General features: G+C 37.8%; 1 long non-coding RNA gene across 1 annotated transcript in view; it reads right to left on the bottom strand.

The window, feature by feature from the left end:
• Positions 1-23844, bottom strand: part of LOC137654978 (uncharacterized) — a 45769-nt gene extending 21925 nt beyond the window's left edge. Inside the window, exons 1-2 of the long non-coding RNA XR_011046768.1 lie at positions 23766-23844; positions 8352-8443 (exon numbers count right to left, since the gene is read on the bottom strand). This is a non-coding gene — a long non-coding RNA (uncharacterized lncRNA). The remainder of the gene's footprint in view (positions 1-8351; positions 8444-23765) is intronic.

Here is a 23844-nt window from a genome sequence, read left to right as displayed (position 1 = left end):
TTGACTTACTCGGGGGAAAATTATGAACCATAAACCATAAAACAAAAAAAAAATTGGAATTGCGTTTTTCTACTTTTTCCCCATTATTTGAGTATTTTTTTTTTTCAAAAAGCTTAAAGTAACCTGTACATTTCTACTATCCTAAACACACACAACCTGAAAATAATGACAGTGAATTACTCATTCAACTATAAATAGACAGAAGAAACCTTGACCTGCTTCACAAGCATACATGAAAACATGTACGTAATTTGACAGCCTGATAATGACAGCCCAATCATGTGACTCAAAAATTAAGATTATAATTATGAAGTTTAACTTGCAAGGCTTAAAAAGTGCTCTACAAATATCACGAGATCTATAAACTAGAACAGGAAAAAAGGGAGCCTGCATATCCCTTCCTAAAATGGACAATAATATAATAGTGTCTCTGAGAATTATATTATTGTATAGCTTGAATTTCTTTATAGATAGAAACGAAGCATAACAGAGGGGCCGTTGGATAAAAATATCCACAAATTCATAGAAAAATATGGACAATGATGTGGGATATTGTTAAGGTTGGGGCGATTGTGAAAGAATGTTGAGGTTGGGGGAGATTGCGGAAAATTTAGAATTGGTGTGATTATGGGAGTGTTAAGGTTGGGGGTTATTAGGATGGGATGTGTGTAGGAGATTGTTGAGGATGGGATGTGTGTAGGAGATTGTTGAGGATGGGATGTGTGTAGGAGATTGTTGAGGATGGGATGTTTGTTGGAGATTGTTGAGGATGGGATGTGTGTAGGAGATTGTTGAGGATGGGATGTGTGTAGGAGATTGTTGAGGATGGGATGTGTGTAGGAGGTTGTTGAGGATGGAATGTGTGTAGGAGATTGTTGAGGATGGGATGTGTGTTGGAGATTGTTGAGGATGGGATGTTTGTTGGTGATTGTTGAGGATGGGATGTGTGTAGGAGATTGTTGAGGATGGGATGTGTGTAGGAGATTGTTGAGGATGGGATGTTTGTTGGAGATTGTTGAGGATGGGATGTGTGTAAGAGATTGTTGAGGATAGGATGTGTGTTGGAGATTGTTGAGGATAGGATGTGTGTTGGAGATTGTTGAGGATGGGATGTTTGTTGGTGATTGTTGAGGATGGGATGTGTGTAGGAGATTGTTGAGGATGGGATGTGTGTAGGAGGTTGTTGAGGATGGAATGTGTGTAGGAGATTGTTGAGGATGGGATGTTTGTTGGAGATTGTTGAGGATGGGATGTGTGTAGGAGGTTGTTGAGGATGGAATGTGTGTTGGAGATTGTTGAGGATGGGATGTGTGTTGGAGATTGTTGAGGATGGGATGTTTGTTGGTGATTGTTGAGGATGGGATGTGTGTAGGAGATTGTTGAGGATGGGATGTGTGTAGGAGATTGTTGAGGATGGGATGTTTGGTGGAGATTGTTGAGGATGGGATGTGTGTAGGAGATTGTTGAGGATGGGATGTTTGTTGGAGATTGTTGAGGATGGGATGTGTGTAGGAGATTGTTGAGGATGGGATGTGTGTAGGAGATTGTTGAGGATGGGATGTGTGTAGGAGATTGTTGAGGATGGGATGTGTGTAGGAGATTGTTGAGGATGGGATGTTTGTTGGAGATTGTTGAGGATGGGATGTGTGTAGGAGATTGTTGAGGATGGGATGTGTGTAGGAGATTGTTGAGGATGGGATGTGTGTAGGAGATTGTTGAGGATGGGATGTGTGTAGGAGATTGTTGAGGATGGGATGTGTGTAGGAGATTGTTGAGGATGGGATGTGTGTAGGAGATTGTTGAGGATGGGATGTGTGTAGGAGATTGTTGAGGATGGGATGTGTGTAGGAGATTGTTGAGGATGGGATGTGTGTAGGAGATTGTTGAGGATGGGATGTTTGTTGGTGATTGTTGAGGATGGGATGTGTGTAGGAGATTGTTGAGGATGGGATGTGTGTAGGAGGTTGTTGAGGATGGGATGTGTGTAGGAGATTGTTGAGGATGGGATGTTTGTTAGAGATTGTTGAGGATGGGATGTGTGTAGGAGGTTGTTGAGGATGGAATGTGTGTAGGAGATTGTTGAGGATGGGATGTGTGTTGGAGATTGTTGAGGATGGGATGTTTGTTGGTGATTGTTGAGGATGGGATGTGTGTAGGAGATTGTTGAGGATGGGATGTGTGTAGGAGATTGTTGAGGATGGGATGTTTGTTGGAGATTGTTGAGGATGGGATGTGTGTAGGAGATTGTTGAGGATGGAATGTGTGTAGGAGATTGTTGAGGATGGAATGTGTGTAGGAGATTGTTGAGGATGGGATGTTTGTTGGAGATTGTTGAGGATGGGATGTTTGTTGGAGATTGTTGAGGATGGGATGTGTGTAGGAGATTGTTGAGGATGGGATGTGTGTAGGAGATTGTTGAGTATGGGATGTGTGTAGGAGATTGTTGAGGATGGGATGTGTGTAGGAGATTGTTGAGGATGGGATGTTTGTTGGAGATTGTTGAGGATGGGATGTGTTGGAGATTGTTGAGGATGGGATGTGTGTTGGAGATTGTTGAGGATGGGATGTGTGTAGGAGATTGTTGAGGATGGCATGTTTGTTGGAGATTGTTGAGGATGGGATGTGTGTAGGAGATTGTTGAGGATGGGAAGTGTGTAGGAGATTGTTGAGGATGGGATGTGTGTAGGAGATTGTTGAGGATGGGAAGTGTGTAGGAGATTGTTGAGGATGGGATGTGTGTAGGAGATTGTTGAGGATGGGATGTGTGTTGGAGATTGTTGAAGATGGGATGTGTGTAGGAGATTGTTGAGGATGGGATGTGTGTAGGAGATTGTTGAGGATGGCATGTTTGTTGGAGATTGTTGAGGATGGGATGTGTGTAGGAGATTGTTGAGGATGGGAAGTGTGTTGGAGATTGTTGAGGATGGAATGTGTGTAGGAGATTGTTGAGGATGGAATGTGTGTAGGAGATTGTTGAGGATGGGATGTGTGTTGGAGATTGTTGAGGATGGGATGTTTGTTGGAGATTGTTGAGGATGGGGTGTGTGTAGGAGATTGTTGAGGATGGGGTGTGTGTAGGAGATTGTTGAGGATGGGATGTGTGTAGGAGATTGTTGAGGATGGGATGTTTGTTGAAGATTGTTGAGGATGAGAAGTTTGTTGGAGATTGTTGAGGATGGGATGTGTGTAGGAGATTGTTGAGGATGGGATGTGTGTTGGAGATTGTTGATAATGGTGGAGATTGTTGATAATGGGATGTGTGTTGGAGATTGTTGAGGATGGGATGTGTGTAGGAGATTGTTGAGGATGGGATGTGTGTCGGAGATTGTTGAGGATGGGATGTGTGTTGGAGATTGTTGAGGATGGGATGTGTGTAGGAGATTGTTGAGGATGGGATGTTTGTTGGAGATTGTTGATAATGGTGGAGATTGTTGATAATGGGATGTGTGTTGGAGATTGTTGAGGATGGGATGTGTGTAGGAGATTGTTGAGGATGGGATGTGTGTCGGAGATTGTTGAGGATGGGATGTGTGTTGGAGATTGTTGAGGATGGGATGTGTGTAGGAGATTGTTGAGGATGGGATGTGTGTTGGAGATTGTTGAGGATGGGATGTGTGTTGGAGATTGTTGAGGATGGGATGTTTGTTGGAGATTGTTGAGGATGGGGTGTGTGTAGGAGATTGTTGAGGATGGGATGTGTGTAGGAGATTTTTGAGGATGGGATGTTTGTTGGAGATTGTTGAGGATGAGATGTTTGTTGGAGATTATTGAGGATGGGATGTTTGTTGGAGATTGTTGAGGATGGGATGTGTGTTGGAGAGAGATGGATGTTTGTTGGAGATTGTTGAGGATGGGATATGTGTAGGGGATTGTTGAGGATGGGATGTGTGTAGGGGATTGTTGAGGATGGGATGTTAGTTGGAGATTGTTGAGGATGGGATGTGTGTTGGAGATTGTTGAGGATGGGATGTTTGTTGGAGATTGTTGAGGATGGGATGTGTGTTGGAGATTGTTGAGGATGGGATGTGTGTTGGAGATTGTTGAGGATGAGATGTGTGTTGGAGATTGTTGAGGATGGGATGCGTGTAGGAGATTGTTGTGGATGGGATGTGTGTAGGAGATTGTTGAGGATGGGATGTGTGTTGGAGATTGTTGAGGATGGGATGTGTTTTGGAGATTGTTGAGGATGGGATGTGTGTTGGAGATTGTTGAAGATGGGGGTGATTTCAGGAGATTGTAAAGGATGAGGATGATTGAAATATACGTTTTCATAAATCACAACATAAGCATGATACGCACAGGACTCAAGTACTTAACGTGTAAACACAGAGTGGTGAGGATAGTCCTATTCCAATTGTTTCAATGGGTATAAAAAAGCGTTAATTTATTCCAATTGTCTTTTATTTGCAATGGCAAAGGCACAAAATATGTACGTTATAATGTTGAAACGTCATGAAAGAAAAACCTATCATTAATTTACTCTTAACAAGTTTCTGTACTTACCGTTATGTACTTTAGTCCTGTCCATATCCTGCTTCCGTTCTCATTTATGAAAACGTATATTTCAATGTAAATAAATTATTAGTTTGCTATCCTTATCAGCATTCTCATATTTATCAGAATAATTATTACTTTTTTTATTTTCCAAAGTTATTGTTATCACCTGTAAATAACGATAAATTCAGAATAAATAGCTTGTACTCTCAATACAAGGCCATCCTATCAGCGATAGAGGGTTTCAATTTGTTCAAATTATATTCCGACAGTACCATGGTTGGTGTTGTACTGAGTGCATGACTGCAGACACTCATACACGTCCAAACTGGTCGTCAGTTCAAGAGAACAGACGGCTAAATCTAAGACATTCGCTGCTTTTCATCCGGTCCCCTTTATGGCCTGCCTTCAGTACAAAATATCCCCATACACGCTCAAACTGGCCTGAACAAACCGGTTAAATCAGGTTTCCTCAGTCCACCTGTCAGTTACAACTGTGTGTATGGGGAAGGGGGGGTTGCTTTATGTTGAGTAGGTTGACGTAAGTTTCGTTCTATAGTTTACATGATATATCTTTTTTAAAGTAATTTATATTAAAATATTCTGTTTATTTCCTCATTTACTATCTTCACTAGGCTATTTCAATTGTATCACACAGCTTTTCCAACATGGGTTGCAGCTTGGCTAGTGGTAAATACATAAGAACCTAAAGAAACTATTAGGTCTAAAGACATAAATAGTATTGCCTGACATAACTAATGATCCTAAATGCCTAGCAAATGATTTTATTGATTATTTTGAAGAAAAAATAAATCAAATCTGCTCCAGTTTTCGCAACATCGGCACAACAGAACGAAGGAATACATCAGCAACAGGTGTAAGTAAGCTATGGGTATTCAAAGAGTTAAGTCAAGAGTGATTATATGAGAATAATAAAGTAAAGAAAAAAAAAAAAACCTACTGCGGAACTGATCCATTTCCAATTGACGATGTAATAGATGCAGAAAATTTCTCCAGACTACAAGAGACCTACCGAAACATGGTAAATATGAGTCTAACACAGGCAGTTTTCCCCGATTCTGAGAAAGTTGCATGTATCAAGGCTGTCTATAAAGGAAAAGGTGATATAGACAATTTAAGTTCATATAGGCCAATACCAAATCTGTCATTTTTCGAAAATTATTGAAACTGCTGTACATTAACAAACCTGGAAACATCTGAAACAATCTGTCATACCCGATGATCAATCAGCATACAGAGAAAATTACTCAACAGAAACAACAGTGTTAGCGATTAAAAATGATAAAACAGAAATTATAACAAATGACAAGTGTTGCATTCTTGTGATACTTGATCTAAGTGCAGCATTTGATACTGTAGAACATACATATCTGATGGAAGACCTTAAAGCAGTGGGCATCGTAGAACGAGCATATGACTCGTTTGTGAGTTATCTTGAAAACCGCAAAGTTAAAGTAGTAATATCAAATGTTGAATCTGAGACAAGAAAACTAACCAAAGGGGTGTCTCAAGGCAGTGTACTTGGTCCCCTCCTGTTTCAAATTTACACGATTGAATTGGAAAATATACTTGAAACTCACAGAGTTAAGTTTAAAACATACGCTGATGATACACAATTCAATTACCCAATAGAATCAGTTGATGAAGCTAAAAGAAAGATACATGAAATAATGAAAGACATTAAGGCTTGGATGTTAACAAAAAAGCTCAAGCTCAATGAAGATAATAGTGAATGTATTATTTTTGGAAATGAAAAAGATGTAAAAGAATCGAATGCTTCCAAAGAACTGAAATAGGTCAATCGATCGTTGACCTGAAAAAATCTGTCAGAAATCTTGGAGTAATCATAGATGATACACTGACAATGAATGAACATATAAATAGTATGGTAAGAAATTGTAACTATCATATTAGAAACAGCATTTATTAGTAAATACTTAAATGAAAAATCTATGGCCATACTCATTAATCACCACATATTTTCAAGAATTGATTATTGCAACTCACTGTTCTATGGGTTACCAAATTATCAGCTGAAGAAAATTCAGATTACAAAACAGTCCCGCTAGATTAATAAAAGGATTACAAAATAGGGATAGAATTACCCCAGCACTAATTAAATTACACCGGCTGTCGGTAAAGGCGAGACTCGAATACAAGCTACTCTTACTAACTTTTAAGATACTGAACCAAAATGAACCAAAATATCTAAAAGAATGCCTGAACAAACTAGAACTAGAAACAAATGTTACCATAAGACACATGAGTGACAAACAGACAATCTGAACCAAGAACAAATAATAAATTTGGTGAAAGGGCTTTCAGCTACTGTGCGCCTAGACATTATAATAAACTGCCAACTGAAATGAAGGACTTAAAGGGAGCAATTGAATTTAAGAAAAAACTAGAGACATTACTTTTCACAAGATCATATGATTTGGAAGATGCTACAATCAAAGAATTGTATAAGTTATAATGAAAATGTTTCGTTAGATGATTGATATGGACCCGCCCGAGTAGTAGTTCACTCGACTTCAGTGGAAGGTTGGATTTAAACCCAAAACAAGTAAACAAGTAATATCAATAATGATAATGACAGATTAAATTTAATATAAAAATAACAACGAAAGAGGAGAGACTTCACAAACGATAATATAACTTTGTTTCTTAAATTTCTAAGCGCAATTTTCGCCTTTTCTATTCCATCTTACTTTTTTTTTCAACGTATCATAAAAAAAATCATAATTCTATAATAGGCTTGAAAAGGTGTATGCAAAAACAAATACAATATTTAACCGCAATACGAACGCAAATGGTACTTCAGGTTCGGCGAATATTTAATTTAAACAAAATACAATAGTACGCAGTAAAGGTTGGCAACGTTTTCTATATAAAATCTAACTAAAGAAAACTAAGAAGGTTATAAGGGAGACAAATCTAATATTTCGAGAGAGAGAGAGAGAGAGAGAGAGAGAGAGAGAGAGAGAGAGAGAGAGAGAGAGAGAGAGAGAGAGAGAGAGAGAGAGAGAGTCAGTCAGTCAGTCTTATGGTATTACATAACATAACATTTATCCTAAATGGTATATGGGTGATATAAACAAAAAATATAAAAAGCTAAGAGGGACAGAGTAACCAGGAACTAGAAAATTTTCTAAGCTTCCTTAAAAAAACAAATAGAAAATATGATTAGGTCACTTACAAATATTCGACATCAGATTAGTGCTACACCAGATACACAAAATGAATCTAACGAGATTCAGTAATATAACACGAAGTCACCAGGATTATCAAGAGCAAAAAAATCAAGCTGTGACATCGACCCAATGCTAAAATCTTAAGTAACTGAAGAAAAACTTTTATAATCTAGCTGATATTATTACGAGAATAGCAAATCTGAGAAAATTGCTATAGTTACACCGGTTCTGAAAGTGTTCTAGATTATCAGGGATTATGTTCCTATTAACCTCTTTCTAATCCATCCATTATTTCAAAAATGGCTAGATTACGTATAAATTTGCCAACTTCATTCTTCTCACCTTTCCAATCCTATGAATAACTCAATTTACAAGTACTATTTATTCTCTCGAGACACGATTTCTCAAAAACACTCAAAAGCAACTGAAAGAACTATTGCCAATTCTACTCATCATCAGATAGTTTGTGTAAATTTTACTCCTATCTTCCCAGTAAAGTGTGTTACAACTAAACTTATTTGAACGAATTATACCAAATTATATTTCCATAAAGCATTTAACGACAGTTTGTACTGAAGCCAATTGTGAAGTGTGTTTGCGTTGCGAGAATAGAATACAAGAAATGAAACCAGCTTTACTTACTTTCATTAAATGCCAATACTCCATTGTGGTATCCTGTAGCTGCTCTGTTTCTTGTTTCAAGATTTTAAGATGTTGATACTCCCCCGTTGTTCCTTGAAGGAGAAAGAAAGCGGAGAACGTTTAGTTTAACGTTGGGAATATTTACATACTTTAAAACAAATATAAAATGTCATTAACCATCGTTGCGTGACCTCCCCCTCACTGGGTGGAGGATCACACCTTACGAAATCATCTTAACCTTCTTTGATTTGCAAACAGCATAGGAAAAATAAAAATATCACAAATCTATATGAAAAAAATTGATATACCTGGATCGTATCCGTTTCAAAATGAAAGCATTAACATTTCCCGTTTTGGGAAGTGTTTAAAGATACGATAACATTCTCTTTCACAGGCGAGATTTCTAAACACCATATCACAAAAAGCATAACTATAAACAAAACAATTTACTACTACGGTTTTGAAAAATCACGATTATTGTTTATATCACCAAATAAATACGGTCATGTTATAAGAAATATACAGTTAGATTCAAAAGCCCCAAAAACTCGGGGACTATAATGTCATCATGACAAAACACATAGTCCTAAAGTGTTGTTGTTCTTACTACTCCTATAAAAAAGGAGGAGCCTTGTGAAAACTCAGCGAATGCATACAACTCTTACAAATCTAGTTGCCATATTTCATACTATGGTATCATTTGATGCCTCGACTATCCCACCACAAACACAACACACACGTACGTGTGTCCATGTGTTTATATATATATATATATATATATATATATATATATATATATATATATATATATATATATATATATATATATATATATATATATATATATATATATATGTGTGTGTGTGTGTGTGTGTGTGTGTGTGTGTGTGTGTGTGTGTGTGTGTGTGTGTGTGTATCATTCACTTTTTTCTTGGGAAGTGCCCCCAGTAGACACCTTCAAGTGAAGGGAGGGGGGGCTGGGAATTTCTCCTTCCCCTCACCCCCAACCAGTTCAACATTGAGGAAATGAGTCATTTCTGCTTTAGGAGTTGTGGAGAGAGGTTAATGAAGATTTTTAGTACAGCTTGTAAAACATTGTAACATTGTACGATCCTCAAATTAGCAGGAACAAAATTACTCGTGTAGGTGGCATAAGCACAAAATTATTCCCTATGTTGATACCCTGACTAAGTTACCATTGATTAAATAATAGCTAGTAGATTTACTTAAGAAAATTACATGGCTTGGAAATCAGGCGGACTTCTTATCAATTGCATGTACAACGTTCTTATAATCTTGATTCAAATAGGCTTAAATTCTATGAAGAAGTCCCTATTTACAACGTCCTTTCTAAATGTTCATGAGGTCGAGTTAGAGCATCTATAAGGGGCTGGATGTGAGGGTTTGGACTGGGTGAATTACTCTAGATAGATAGGCGGGCGCTATCCTTGAAGCTCTAGTTCGGAGTGTCCGAGCAATGGCCATAGCAGCTCCTCGGCCTATCATGGTATAGTTAAACCTTAATTTCTACAGCTGGGGAAAGGGTAAGACAAAATACTGAAATATCTTGAAGATAAATGTGTGATTGCCTTTTTTTATCACTGAATCACGCAGCTAAGGCACGATGCCCTTGGTGTCCTAAACATCTACTCTTTTTAGATTTCATTTTCTGAGCTTCTCCCTCTATCCCCTGACATACCGTTTTAGGTCTTTATTCTAACATTTTTGTTCCTTTTTTCATTGTTTATTCATTTACTTATAAAATATTCTTGGCATTTCAAAAAAAGAATGGCCTTCCACTCCGGTGTTCCACTTAGATCGTCAATTTTAGTTCCTAGCTTCTCAGTATCCCTCCAGAAAAGAAATCTCTCCTGAGCGGCAGCATGAAACACCTTCACTTGACCATTCCAGCCCGGAACCATTCGAAATTTGTGTGAACCAAGATATTCTTCAACTGGATTCAGAAATTAGGCATTTGCAGCAATATTTAAATTATCTCAATACATTATAAGTTTCATATACCATCAAAACCGAAGAAAAACATTGTAACATTGCCTACATCTAATATGATAACCGTTAATGTTCTAAGAAATATTACCAACCTAATTCATTATTTGAAGTAGCTAGTAGCAGTATCAGTAGCATGAAGCAGCTGTTGTTGGAAGGTTGATCAGTAACGAAAGTTAAGTATTAACTTTGCGTAATAAATAATGAATGATGGATACAGTAGATACTGATGACAGCATGGTACTTTGAATACAATCATGTTTAGTTAATCGAGTCAAAAATAAGTTGTATAGAGGTAAATGAGACCACTATTACATTCTAGCAAAACTTTTGAGAAATCTATTTTATTTGCAAGTCCTATAAAAAAAAAAAAAAGTTGCTGTGTGTCAGAACGTCGTAATTTTTCCGAAATTTTGTCATAAAGGGTAGGATATACTGGTTCTCTCAAAATGTATGATCCTCTAATTAGCAGGAACAAAATTACTCGTGTAGGTGGCATAAGCACAAAATGATTCCCAATGTTGATACCATGACTAAATTATCATTGATTAAATAATAGCTAGTAGATTTACTTAAGAAAATTAAATGGCTTGGAAATCAGGCGGACTTCTTATCAATTGCATGTACAACGTTCTTATAATCTTGATTCAAATAGGCTTAAATTCTATGATGAAATCCCTATTTACAATGTCCTTTCTAAATGTTCATGAGGTCGAGTTAGAACATCTATAAGGGGCTGGATGTGAGGGTTTGGACTGGGTGAAATACTCTAGATAGATAGGCGGGCGCTATCCTTGAAGCTCTTGTTCGGAGTGTCCGAGCAATGGCTATAGCAGCTCCTCGGCCTATCATGGTATAGTTAAACCTTAATTTCCGCAGCTGGGGAAAGGGTAAGACAAAATATTAAAACACCTTGAAGATAAATGTGTAATTGCCTTTTTTTTATCACTGAAACACACAGGTAAGGCACGATACCCTTGCAGTCCTAAACATCTACTCTTTTTATATTTTATTTTCTGTGCTTCTTCCTCTATCCCCTGACATACCGTTTTAGGTCTTTATTCTAACATTTTTGTTCCTTTCATTGTTTATTCATTTACTTATAAGATATTCTTGGCATTTCAAAAACAGAATGGCCTTCCACTCCAGTGTTCCATTGAGGTCGTCAATTTTAGTTCCTAGCTTCTCAGTATCCCTCCAGAAAAGAAATCTCTCCTAAGCGGCAGCATGAAACACCTTCACTTGACCATTCCAACCAGGAACCATTCGAAATTTGCGTGAACCAAGACAAGATATTCTTCAACTGGATTCAGAAATAAGGCATTTGGAGCAATATTTAAATTATCTCAATACATAATAAGTTTCATATACCATCCAAACGGAAAAACCCGTGGATTGTTAATCATGCTTCCATGAATAAGAGGCTTCACTCATATTTCTATACAATTTATATCACATTCCTTATTACTCCAATTAACGAACATATTTTGGTTGATTTTAAAGCAATAGGGTAAATTATCATACAGGAAACTTTCGTAATGAGCACATTAACTGCAAAAACTTATGGTATGTGGAAGAATATAGAACATAATGATTTAACTTGGTATAACTTCGAGGCGGGAATATGATAGGATAATGATCCTTATGAAACAAATCCTCCAAACACCCAAAAAAAAAAAAAAAACTCACTAATTAGATTTCCTTCCATATTCACCCATTACTTGAATCTGCATTTAAATCCAACAAAATAATCCCGTTTCTATACTCTGATAACTCTCCAATTTTGCCATAGGGCCTCGGTAATTATCAAGCAAACTAAAGCTCTTGCGATAAGATTGAATTAATAACGACAGATTTTACTGTATATATTTAGAATTTTAGTTTCAATGTCAATGCTAACCGTTCTTGGCCACGAATACAGGCGATCAGACGGAAAGGAGAACAGAAAAGGGAAAGTAAGAAATTTGATGAATAAAGGGCAAGTGGCTTAGTATCTAAAGCCTGGGATGGCACATCCCCTGGAATCTGAATGACTTAGGAAGTATTTTACAGTAAAGTATCCTTATGTATTACAAAATGTTGCTATCTATGAATATCTAAAGGCCAACTAAAGTGTTTAGCAGTCACTATATAAGACATCATTTGGAAAATACCGACGAGTTTTTGAAGTCATACTTCAACCATTTTTATTGGAAATATTACATACATAATCAGACAAAACAAAATTTTATATGCATTTATGTAAAAAGCGGAGTTTATATGCATGAATGTAAAAAAAAAATGAATTTATATGGTGATCGATTACTAAATTATATTAACTACGGTAATCTCTCTCTCTCTCTCTCTCTCTCTCTCTCTCTCTCTCTCTCTCTCTGATGTCCCCAAAGCCGGTATGACTCATTTATGGTGTTTTTAGTAATATTTTACACCATATCGATTCAGAAATGAAACTACATTTTTTTCCATCAGTGACTCGTAGAAGTCTAATGTCAAAACAAGGTAATGTAGCTGTTAACATATGGAATTATTTAGTCATGAGACCATTCACTTCTACATCCCTTGCGTGTGTGTGGAGGATGGTCGAAACATCAAATGATACCACAATATGAAATATGGTTACTAGATTTGTAATATCTGTATGCATTCGCTGAGGTTTGACAAGACTGCGCCCATTTCGTAGTAGCAGTAAGATGAACAAACATCTAGCGAACGATATGCGCCGATTGCTTGGAGAGATTTTGAATCTGACTTGCACCTTTGAAACCGGTTACCAAACATTTTTAAACAAAGATTGCAAAATTGAGTACAGTCACGTTAGTTTAACATAAAAATTTCTACATCACTAACTCGTACGCTTTAATCAATGTTGTTTATTCACTCAACAAAAACACCGGTTCTTTATGACCAGCCTTAGCAGTGTCCATACATTTTATTGCATATTAATTCAACTAAAACACTTTTTTTATAACCAGCTTTAGCAGTGTCCATACATTTTTATTGTATATTCACTCAACAAAAAAAACACTCTTTTTAGCCAGCCTTAGCAGTGTCCATATATTTTTGTTTATTGAAAATCAACCAAAATGACGTATTCACTTATAAACTACCTATAGCCTACGTTAATCAACAAACCTTGTATAAACGCTACCATCAGACAAGATAGCAAAATTACTAAAATGCTTCCATTCTACATAAAGTTAAATGAGCTATATAAGCCATATATATAGTAACAACAAAACTACAGTCACACTTTCGACTTAAGTACCCTGATCCACAAAGTACTCATTTTAAGGCAGTATTGACGTTTCAAGAGATCCTATGGATCAGTAGTGCTACCTAGGTTTTATTCACCAAAATATTTCCCGACAGTAATTTCCTCACATGTAGAGGAATTAATTAAGCTAATAGTAACAGATTCGTCATTTCAAGAACCAGATTCAACAGTAGTGTTTATTTTATAGTTATCAACACAGGACTAATTACTACAAGCAACAGCGGGTGAAGAAATAACTTCTATCCTCTACTTATGAAATCAACCATTACCTTTATAATAAACGAAAACTGGGAGAGGTTTGCATCACTAAATAAAGCTTATTTTAGAATAAAGACCTTTTCCCCAACTCGCTGACAACGAGTAACCACAAGCAAATCTGAAAAAAAACCCTTTGACTGAATGGTAGAAAAACAAGCAAAGGATCACACCCACTATGGGAAGTGCTACGTCATATGTAACGAGGTGATTACGCTTGTTAAGTGGTAGGTTATTATTATTATTATTATTATTATTATTATTATTATTATTATTATTATTATTATTATCATCATCAATGGTACAACTCAAAATATCCAAGAGAATTGCTACATTGTGCAGCCAACAAATTGTGTTGACACAAGAATCGTTATCATAGATGGTTTTAAATGTAATGGAACCTGGATATAGTTTATGTCTACTGTAGGCTCTAGAGTCTTGAGTCTAGAGATTTTAAATATGTGGCCCCGAGAATATGCAATAAGTTCCCACTAGACATCCGAAAGACTGAAGATATAAAGGCTTCCAAGAAGAAACTGAAGACTTTCTTGCTCACTAAGTGCTTCGAAAGTGTGGATTAGGCAATAAATGAGCAATATGCTCTTTGAAATGCTTGAATGTCTCGGAATTAATATGATAAAACGATTAGAGTAGGGGTTTCCTTGCTGTATAGGAACAGAAAAATATAGATGTAGTTGGAAAAGAAGGTTCCACATTTATTCTCTTCCATATTTACTGCCTTGTATCAGACCGCTATTTCGACCAGTTAAAAGGGTCCTTTACATAAACCAGCACACGTGCACTAAGAGGATTATAATTATCTCGGCATGGGATATACGATTGAGGTTGATGATAATTCTGAATCAAAACTACAACTGTCAACTAACCATTTATCTTTTTTAGACATTTAATCGGTTATGAGAGTTTGGTGTTTAAAAGCTTGAAATTTATAAAGTAATGATTTTAATCAAAGCTGGCCGAACATGATAAAGTTCATTTCAAAGAACAACTTGCTGGCGTTGGGGTCCGTGAGGTCATTTAGTACCTGTCAAGTTAAAATTGAAAAATTGAAACAATTAGAATAGATTTGGCAGCAAGAAAAAAAAATAGATGAAGATCAAGCCTTCGAATACCTAAGAGACTACTTAGTTGGTAGAAATTACCGTGTACAAATTGGAAACTCTTATTCATCATATGAACCCTTAAACAGAGGGGTACCCCAGGGGAGTGTACTTGGCCCAATCTTATTCTGCATCTATACTAATGGTCTATCGAAAATGCTACAAAGGCATGGCGTAAAGTTCAAACTATTTGCAGACGACACACAATTTTACTCCTCCATAAGTGATATACATGACACCAGTGAAACTCTAAACCGAATCCTTGATAGAGTGTTAGAGAATGGATGACATTTAAACAACTAAAATTAAATGAGAAATCCCAGCAAAATTTAGTCCTGAAATATTCAATCCCAGCAATATTTGGTCCTGAAATATTCAATCCCAGCAAAATTTGGTCTTGAAATATTCTATCCCAGCAATATTTGGTCCTGAAATATTCAATCCCAGCAATATTTGGTCCTGAAATATTCAATCCCAGCAATATTTGGTCCTGAAATATTCAATCCCAGCAATATTTGGTCCTGAAATATTCAATCCCAGCAAAATTTGGTCCCGGTGTATCAGGAAATTTCCCCCTCCCCTAACTGAAATTCCCCCCGGGAAAATTAGCCTAGGATTGATTTCCCCCCGGGAAAAGCAGCCCGGGCTGTTACTCCCACAGGTGGAATTTCAGCCCTAAGATATTCCCCTCACCCCCTCCCCCCTAGGCCATTTCTCCCCCACCCTCCCTTACAGAGAAACTATTTTGATCTATTAGATAATCAACGGTAAGTTTGACAAAATATTAGGAATATATATATATATATATATATATATATATATATATATATATATATATATATATATATATTATTATTATTATTATTACTTACTAAGCTACAACCCTAGTTGGAAAAGCAGTATGCTATAAGCCCAGGGGCTCCAACAGGGAAAATAGCTCAGTGCGGAAAGGAAAAAAGGAAAATAAAATATTCTAAGAAGAGTAACAACAATATATATCTCCTATATAAACTATAAAAACTTTAACAAAACAAGAGGAAGAGAAATAAGATAGGAGAGTGTGCTCGAGTGTACCCTCAAGCAAGAGAACTCTAACCCAAGACAGTGAAAGGCCATGGTACAGAGGCTATGGCACTACCCAAGACTAGAGAACAGTGGTTTGATTTTGGAGTGTCCTTCTCCTAGAAAAGCTGCTTACCATAGCTAAAGAGTCTCTTCTACCCTTACCAAGAGGAAAGTGGCACTGAACAAGTACAGTGCAGTAACCCCTTGGGTGATGAAGAATTGTTTGGTAATCTGTGTTGTCAGGTGTATGAGGATAGAGGAGAAATGTAAAGAATATGCCTGACTATTCAGTGTGTATGTAGGCAAAGGGAAAATGAACCGTAACCAGGGAGGAGGATCCAATGTAGTACTGTCTGGCCAGTCAAAAGACCCCATAACTCTCTAGCGGTTGTATCATATACAATGTTACGCAACGTTACCAACGTTACGATGCTATTGCTACGGTAATATTAACGTGTATTTTAAAGCATTTTTCCATATACCCTTTACACAAAATATACAAAGGTACAAAAGGGTACAGAACCTAACAAACCCACCTAACCTAACCTAGAAGTTCCCAGGTCACAACCCCTAGCCGCCCCCAGACCCCCTTCCCAGGTCACAAACTTGTACTGGCAAGAGGTAATGTTGAACTGCACTTTCTAACAATATCTTAGAGCTCAAATTCCCCCTGAGGGAATAACAGCCCGGGCTGCTGTTCCGGGGGGGGGGGGAGGAATTGATCCTAGGCTAATTTTCGTGGGGGGGGGGAAGGAATTGATCCCAGGCTAATTTTCGCGGGGGGGGGGATTTCAATCGGGGGAAAAAATTTCCCGCAACACCGAAAATTTCAGTCCCAGAAAATTTGGTCCCGGAATATTCAGTCCCAGAAAATTTGGTCCCGGAATATTCAGTCCCAGTAAAACTTGGTCCAGAAATATTCAGTCCCAGTAAAACATGGTCCAGAAATATTCAGTCCCAGTAAAATCTGGTTTTTGAATATTCGGTCCCAGTAAAATTTGGTCATGGAATATTCAGTCCCGGAATATTCAGTACCAGAAAATTTGGTCCCGAAATATCCAGTCCCAGAAATTTTAGTCCCGGAATAGCCTATTCAGTACTAGAAAATTTAGTCCCGGAATATCCAGTCCCAGAAATTTTGGTCCCGGAATATTCAGTACCAGTAAAATTTGGTCCCAGAATATTTAGTCCTGAATATTTAGTCCTAGAATATTTATTACCGGAATATTTAGTGACGGAATATTTAGTCCCGGAATATTTAGTCCCGCTAAAATTTGGTGTCTGAATATTTGGTACCGGAATATTCAATCCCAGACAATTTGGTACCGGAATATTCAATCCCAGACAATTTGGTCCGGGAATGTAATGTTCAGTCCCAGAAAATTTTATTCTGAAAATTGGGTCACAGAAAATTGGGTCCCAGATATTTTTTTTTTCAAATCGGTAACAGGTAATTTTCGCCAACTATGGAGTTCGTCCGAATCTCCAGTTGAAAAAAAAAGTGACTGACTTTGATGATTTAACGAGAATGTTCAGGGAAGAACAATCTTTGACTGATAATGTACAATAATGAAACAATCTCCAATAGATTTAGTAGATTTGAGAACAAAGGTCTCAGAAGGATATTTGGAGTTAAATGGCAGGACGGGATTAGAAATGAGACTATAAGAGAGATTACTCGAGTGCCATATGTGGACGAGATGATGAATACATGGAGATGGTTTAGGCATGCTCTTTGCACTCCCCAAGAAAGATTAGTTCACCAAACGTTCAGCTGGGCTCCACAAGGCACTAGAAGAATTGGAAGACCAGGCCCACATGGCTGAGGACAATGAAACGCGAAGTAGATGATGATGAATGGAGAAGTATTGAATTAAAAGCTCAAGATATACTTTTACTTACTTTGATGGCTGCTTTTCCGGTCCCATACAGCAGGGGAACCCCACTCTCTACAGGACCTCCACTGTCGTTATACCGTGTTCGTTCAGAGTATTTATCTTTTCAGATCACGTATTGTTCATTTACTGTTGAATCGTCACTGTCAAAAGACTCATGAAATAAGTGTGTCTTCAGTTTCCTCTTTAAAGCCTTAATGTCTTCAATCATTCGAATGTTTCGTGGGAGCTTATCATATAGTCTCGGGGCCGCATATTTAAAGGCTCTGAGCTCAAAGTGGACATAAATCTAGGTTCCAACAGTATGAAGCCATCTGTAACTATTCTCGTGTCGACACTATTTGTTGCCTGCGCAATGTGTAGCAATTCTCTTAAGTATTTTGGACGACCGGTTCTGATAACTTGGTGGGTTATTGTACATATTTCAAATTCAATTCTCGCTTTAATCGGCAGCCAGTGTAAATCGATTAGTATAGGGGTGATCCTTTCTTTAAGTGGGACACCTTTTATCAGTCTTGCTCCTCTGTTTATTTTGTTTTGTAATTTCGTAAGTTGCACTTTTGGTAAATTGTAGTAGATAGAGTTGCAGTATCCAATCCTTGTAATAACACAGTTTATATAGACGACTGGCGAAATCTAACCGAGGTCCTTTGCGTCAATAGGCGTAGATGATGATGATGATGATGATGATAATGTACATATGGAAACTGACCCTTTATGGACAGAAATTCAGATATTAAAAGGTAAGAATGATTTTATACAGGCAAAAAGAAAATTTTTGTTAAACCTGGGAATCCTTGTAATCGCATCTTATGATCTGACCACAAATCGGCGAGTTAAAACACCAGAGTAGTTGTTTATTTCACTTTTGCTAGACTTCATAGGAAATTATGTCAACTCGGTCATGAAGTTCGATATAGTACCGAGGGTTCTTTTGCCACTAAAATAAAAATGCTTTTTACACAGGCATTTTTACCACCTGAAGAAGTCACTGATACTGAAGTTCTCTGCAAGGACGAATCCAATTCAATAGACATTATAAGCTATTTCGAGCTGGCATACATGGGGCCAAAGAGAGGAAGACGTGGCTGACCAGAAGAACCCTTGTATCCAGTTAATTTTTGGAATATTTACCGCCGCGTAATTCAGGAATTGCCTCGGACAATGTCAGTTTACTAATAATTTCCGGTGAAGCAGGAAAATTTCCCCCTCTGACTTAAATTACCCTGTGGAAAATTAGCCTAGGATCAATATACCACCACCCCTAAAAAAAACAGCCAGGGCTATTATTCCCCCAGGGGAATTTTCAGACCTAATCATTTTGACCCATAAACCATTTATCCCCCTTACATAGAAGCTTTTATTATCATTTCCACTGCAAATAAACCGTTCTCCCGTTACCACACCCCCTTCCCGACGGGCACAGATGGGAACCTAGGACATTGGGAGGGCGGAAACATGTAAAAACGTTATTATTCAATACTTTCAAGATTCATACAAGGCCACAGTCCACCCGTTTAACCTGACCTTGTAGTACCCAGGTCATAGCCCCCACCCCCCTTCCAAGGTCACAACCCTGCCCAGGTCCCATACCTAGCCGGAAGGGAAAGCCTCACGGTTCCGGACCCCCTTCCAAGGTCACAAAGCAGACCAGGTCACAATCAGGGGGGGGGGTGGTTTGCAAGCCCCGGTCACTAATTCTAAATAAGACACTTCTTTTTTTTTCTTTTTTTTTGTCCTAGCAATCTTCACAGACGCGTTACAATAAAAAGCTTGTAGGTCTTTAATAAAAAACAACTCAGAATCGGACTTATGAGACATGAAAGTTTGAGGGATAACACAATGTGATTTTAAAAAGGTGTTCACTACATTGGTGTACCATAGGAGTCACCACGAAACAGAACTAGCTACACGTCGCAATAGTAGTACGATTATAATAGCAGTGGGGCTGGGGGAATCTTGGCCCAAAGGGAATATTATTTTGTGACAAAATTCCCCAGGGGTTATGTTTATCCTGGGACAAAATTCCTCAGGGGGACATATTATTCTGGGACAAAATTCCCCATGGGGGATGTATCTTGAGACAAAATTCCTCTTGGGGGATATATCCTGGGACAAGATTCCCCATGGGGAGATATATTATCCTGGGACAAGATTCCCCATGGGGAGATATATTATCCTGGGACAAAATTCCCCCAGGGGATATATCCCGGGAAAAATTCCCCCAGGGGATATATCCCGGGACAAAATTCCCCCAGGGGATATATCCCGGGACAAAATTCCCCCAGGGAATATATCCTGGGACAAAATTCCCCCAGGGGATATATCCCGGGACAAATTTCCCCAGGGATATATATTATCGTAGGACAAAATTCCCCTACGTGGGATATATCCTGGTACAAAATTCTCAGTGAGGATATATCATGGGGAAAAATTACCCCAGGGAGATATATATCATCCTGGGACAAAATTCTCCCAGGGGTATATATTATCCTGGGACAAAATTCCACCAGGGGGATATATCATCCTGGGACAGAATTCCACCAGGGGGATATATAATCCTGGGACAAAATTCCCCCAGGGGATATATATCATAAGACAAAATTCCCCCGGGGGATACATTATCCAGGGATAAAATTTCCCCAGGGGGATATATAGGCTATCCTGGGAAAAAATTTCCCCAGGGGAATATATATCCTGAGACAATTTCCCCAGAGATATATATTATCCTGGGACAAAATTCCCCAGGGGGATATATTATCCTGGGACCAAATTCCCCCAGGGCGTCTATTATCCTAGGACAAAATTCCTCCAGGTGGATATATATCTTGGGCCATACTTCTCCCGGGGAATTTCGGACTGGGAAAAAACAAACCATTACACCTGGACCACATTTTCCGGGACAACGTTTTGTGACCGAATTTCTGGTCACCCTTTAGTTTACTTCTACGTAAGGATGGAACCCTATAAACAGTGAAAGGCAAAGATTCGTCTGATTACTCTGATCTGGAGAGCTTCCTTAGTTTATTCTCGAGAATAATTAAAAAAAAAATGACTTTAAAGGCTTAAAGTCGGCTTATGAATGGCAGAGGTAAGGGACAGTAACATTGCCCTACCAAGCAAGATAATCCCCTAGAGACTGACCATATATAAAAATATGACCACCACCCAAGCCCCCTTCCACTCAAGCTAGGACCAAGGAGGGCCAGGCAATGGCTGCTGATGAGTCAGTAGAAAGACCATAAGCTCCCCCAAATCCCCCATCCTTAGCTCAAGATGGTGAGATTGCATCAACCAAAGAAACGAATGAGTTTGAGAGGGATTCGAACCCTAGTCTGGCGTTCACCTGTCAGGGACGTTACCACATCGACCACCGCAATCCTACAATTACATTTAGTTTCTTGTAATTTTTAAAGAACATGGAACATCTTGTCGCTTACATGGGATGTTAATATTAAGTTTCAATGAACTCAGAACATCGCAAAGCTGCCAATCGAGTTTGAAATATGCAACCCAACAGGTTATCAACCGGACGTCCAAAATATCGAAGAGAATTGCTACATATTGTGCATCCAACAAATCATTTTGGCACGAGAATAGTTTGATAGTTTCAAATCATTGGAATCTAGATATAAGTGTACTAAAGGTTCTAGAATCTAGAGCTTTCAAATATGCGGCCCAAGACTATACATTAAGCTCCCACTAGACATCCGAAGGACTGAAGATATTAAGGCTTTCAAGAGGAAATGAAAGACTTTCCTGTTATCTAAGTGCTTCGATAGTGTGGATTTGACAATAAACGTGTAGTATCCGGTGTAAAATGCTTAATGCCTTAGAATGTATACGATAAAATAACTCAAGGTCCTATAGAGAGTAGGATTATCCTGCAGTATAGGACCAGAAATGCAGCATCTAAAGTAAAAGTAATCAATCTGCGTGTATGTGTGTTTTGTGTGTATGTGTGTTTGTGTGTATGTGTGTTTTGTGTGTATGTGTTTTGTGTGTATGTGTGTGTAATTGTGTATGCGTGTTGTATGTATGTGTGTATGCGTGTGTTGTGTGTATGTGTATGCGTGTGTGCGTGGGGGGGGGGAGTAGCTGGTGGGCGTGGCTGGTCATTGCAAGTTTGCAAACTAGGCCGTTGGCCCGGAGGTGAGATTCTTGAACCAATTCACTTACTGATTAAAACTGCTGAGATGTACCCGTAATTGAGACAACAGGAAGATATCTTAAAAAAAAAAAAAAAAAAAAAAAAAAAAAAAAAAAAAAAAAAAAACTGTGCGCGTGTCAGGGATTGTGTGTAGTCCTACTTGCTTACAAATTAATGCTGTCTGTTTATTCATACATACGGTGTTTATTAGCAGAGTTATCTCAAAGTATTTATTTGTAAGCATTGGTAAAATACTCAATTACAATGTTTATTATATACGCTGTATGTGTTCAACTATTCACTGACTTGTTAAGCAGACTAATGCATTACTTTGTGTATGTATTCATACGCTATGCCTCAATAAGTATTATACACCTATCATCCAAAATTCCAGGCTCATTCTTAAATTTTTTGCAAGATAAAAAATATGCAGAAATTTTAAGTGTTTACGATAGATCATCGCCAACAGCTTGAAAATTAAAAGAAATGTATAAAAAATCATAGATATGCGTCCAGATTCAAAAGGAAATATGTAATTAAAAAGTGCTGCCACTTTGAATAAATCATTTGAACAAACTTTACGTATATACGCAAATTTAATTTCTTCATCGGCTTTAATAAAGAATTTAATCAGTTCCCAAACTTTACTCCTTGATGCTCCCTTTGGACTTCAAAAATATCCTCACGCTCCCCACTTAACAAGCATATCTAAAATACATGCATGATGTATAGTAATAATAATTTACGAAATTCATTAGAGCTTCATTTCTTCATTTTTAGATCTTGAGGAGGAGAGACAGCCCTGGCCGGTGCATATGAACGAAAACAAGTAAATCACAACTTCGTTAAGAGCTTAAGGCCATATTATGCAGCAATAATTATTACAGTAATAGTATAGAACACCACTCTCTCTATTTACTCCAATATAATGTAATCCTGCAGTTCTCACCTTCTTGCACAGTAATTAGGTGGTTATTTAAATTCTGGGAAAGCAATAATTAGCAAGATATGTTGAAGAGGTTGAGAAGGGGTTATAAAAAGAAAATAGCTCGGTTTCCTCAATAAACGACATTACCATTATTACATGTTCTTGCACATATAGCCAAATTGCTATACTATACAAACAAAGAAAGGGAACTTATAACTAATACTATCAACGAGAAAAACAAATCCATAGTTTATCGAAGCTAAATCGTTGAAAAAAAAAGTGAGCAATTGATTACACATCGTTTACTTACAAAATATCCATAATTATGACAAATACCCGTACGACTCCCCACCCCCCTATTTCCATCACAATCCCCCACCCCCCGGTTCAGAAACCACCGAATTAGGCCTAAAGCCAAGGACTCGACATGATCATATCACAATTCCTTTCTCTATTAACAACTGCGATTATGATGTTCTTACTTGGAACTCAAACCTCACAAATAATACATAAAGACGCTTGGAAGCCTCGCATAATAGCCTTCCAGGTATTTGGAAATTACACGCTAAAAGTGATTTTGGCAAATGTCAATATCAAACTTTTTTCGCCAATTTAAGACCTTCGTAAGAAAATAGATCGTTATTTCAAATATCTAGTGCTTTAAGTTAATAAACATCCGATAGAAAATAAAGGAAATAAACCGGAAAGTGACTTCTTACCTTTTCCCGTAATTTTTCACAACACTGGTTAGGAGACAAGTCCTTCGCCCCCTGTGTCCGTGGCTGGACTGAATCTCTG

This window comes from Palaemon carinicauda, chromosome 16 (genome assembly GCF_036898095.1).
Source record: "Palaemon carinicauda isolate YSFRI2023 chromosome 16, ASM3689809v2, whole genome shotgun sequence".
In the NCBI taxonomy this organism is placed as follows: Eukaryota; Metazoa; Arthropoda; class Malacostraca; order Decapoda; family Palaemonidae; genus Palaemon; species Palaemon carinicauda.
The sequence above is the reverse complement of the archived record's forward strand: the minus strand, read 5'-3'. Positions and strand labels throughout refer to the sequence as shown.